Here is a 2,500-nt window from a genome sequence, read left to right as displayed (position 1 = left end):
ATTTCCGGTACAACTCGCTCATTGCCATTTTCCTCCATGTTTCGTATCCTAGCCATAGTTCAGGTGATCCGAAGACAATTAAATATTCCCCATTCTTTACTTCTTTCGTTCGTTTTACGGTGGCTATTTCAGCCAAAGATACGGCAGTGATTCCCAGGGAATTTAGCCACAACACTTTATCTTTTATCAGGCTGTTAAGCGGAGAAATCACGACGATGATATTAAATAATCTTGTCAGTTGACTGCAAGCACGAGTAAACCAACGGCAAAGCATGGTAAATCAACGACTTTCCAAAACCCGTTGGAAGATTTACGAAAATATCCTTCTTCTCTTGAACAATGTATTTGATGGACTCCTCCTGGTGCGTATTCAAACTGTCAAATCCAAAAACATTGCAAACCTGGTTGAACGCGTCGTTGAACGCTTCTTCCAGTGTGTCCGCCATTTTTTCTCCACGAGAATACGTGGTTATACCGCGCACGAATCCTGCGAGTTAGTTCTGGATTTTTTAGAGCTAAACGGTGATTGGTGAATAATTCTTACGTCACGGAAATCGTTTTGCAGCTCGAACTCGCAGACGTTGCTTTTCGGGGGAGAGAAACGACGGCCGGAAATACGTCTGCGTTCGCAGGCTACATCTTCACAACTCATGTCTTCTCCCTCTCCGGAGTGTTTGGTCTTGAAACCCGATGCTGTGAAAACTCGATAGTCCGGGTGGCAGAGGTCAAGTTACTTTTAAATGAATACGGCTTGGGATTGGCAGTTAAAACACATTAAAGATTAACTTGACAGTATTTGACTATATTTTGTTACAAATTGAAAGAAGATATTGATTTGTACTAGTGAAATTGTGTAATGGTTTTTCTAGAAGAGTTCTGTGGTCTGGACTGAGATCTGAAGACTTTGTACGCCCCAAGTTTCTGACGTCTGCACGAGCACTTTGAGATCAAATTTGAGCTGCAAACGTTGCTGACCTGCTGTCCCAATCCAGCATCCATCTTCGAGCAGTCATTGCAAGCCTCACCGGGAACTTAAAACGGTAAGTAGTTTATTTTTATCCGAAGGAGAACCTTCCCGTGTATCCCGGAAATAAAAGCAGTGTATATCATTTTAACCGTCGAAAAGAGACCGGAGAAATATTTTACAACCTCTTGGAACACCACTGAACGGCTTTTCATCCACTGTACTGACATTTCATGTAAATTCATATTACAATTTTTGTATTTCGATGAGTTAGTCACAGCATAGAGTGTGACAATTGTGCCAAAGATTTGACCCTTCTACACAGTCTACAGCTTATGATTTGATCGTTGTATTGAGTCCTTTATCGTTATACGATCACTTTACGATGCAAATAGGTTGTGTGTTCTTTTTTGAGAAACTTGCGTTGGTGAACGTTTAGAGACAGATCTTTTAAATAATACTAGTTAGAGCTGTCACTAAAGTGCCAATGAGCCAGGCTTGCGTGACCTGGCGCCTGCCGGCTGCAAACATCACGCGGCGTACTCGTGCGGCACTCTCATTGGCTACCACATTTCATCGCTTTGGTCTACATTACACTCAAATTGAAGCGCTTCTGAGATTTCGTCCGCTTAAAAATCTTCTCGCGGCTCTTAATCTGCCGCCTCGCCAGGCCTTCTCTGTCTTCAGAAGGCCTGACTCGTTGGCAATAAAATAAAATAAAAGTCTGATTTCGCGAGGTCGAATGTTAGATTTAGACAATTATCTTAGCATCAATGGTCCATTTGATAAACTCACGAGGTAAAATTACCAGTAATTTATTAAGCCTATGTTCTGTCTCAGCATTTGATGACCTCTTACGCTTTGTGAGAAAAACCAATGTTAGTTAATCTCAAAAAGAGTAAGGAGCTTCTTTCGTCTGGCCTTGTACCTGGCGCTTGTGGCAGGAGAGACTTTGCGACAAGCCTATTGACTTGCGTTACTGAAACTTGAGCTTATTGTTATAATCGACAAATCCATCCAGGCAAGTTTTTAATTCATGGTTTGTTAATTGGGATAAAGAGGTAATGAAGTTCGCGTTTTGAAGAGGATCCTTAAAACAGATGAACGTTTAGCCAAACGCTAAGCACGAAAGCGTCTTCCACCCTCGTACGGTACCTGTCGCGCGCGGGCGATACACAAAAAAAAAAACGAAACCCTTCGCGGCTTCGCGGCTCACTCGCACAACATCTCGCAGCTTACATTTTCCTGATACTCCAACATTAGACCTAGCCTGATTCTCAGACGTCCGAGGTCGTTCGCGGCCACTTCGCTTCTTCTCTCTCCCTCTCCCGTCTGATATACTCTGTGCGAGGTCGTGTTCAAGACGTCAGGGTGCCTATTGTATAGCAAGAGCCAATCATAGCGCGCGTAAGAAGTGGAGAGTGAAAAGGACAACAAGTAAATTACACGCTGGTTTTTCCTTGATCAGATTTTGCAAGCGTAGATTTCTTAGCTATGTTTCTAACTTCTACGCCGAAGAAAGCCGTGTTATCGCAG

The 2,500-nt window shown here is 43.0% G+C and overlaps 1 protein-coding gene across 1 annotated transcript in view; it reads left to right on the top strand.

Annotated features, from left to right (window-relative positions):
- Positions 1-2,500, top strand: part of LOC138051552 (serine-rich adhesin for platelets-like) — a 124,734-nt gene that overhangs the window by 14,950 nt on the left and 107,284 nt on the right. Inside the window, exon 2 of the mRNA XM_068897777.1 lies at positions 870-1,040. The gene's annotated coding sequence lies outside the window, so the exon portion shown is untranslated. The remainder of the gene's footprint in view (positions 1-869; positions 1,041-2,500) is intronic.

Source organism: Montipora capricornis, chromosome 6 (genome assembly GCF_036669925.1).
Source record: "Montipora capricornis isolate CH-2021 chromosome 6, ASM3666992v2, whole genome shotgun sequence".
Lineage (NCBI taxonomy): Eukaryota > Metazoa > Cnidaria > Anthozoa > Scleractinia > Acroporidae > Montipora > Montipora capricornis.
The sequence above is the reverse complement of the archived record's forward strand: the minus strand, read 5'-3'. Positions and strand labels throughout refer to the sequence as shown.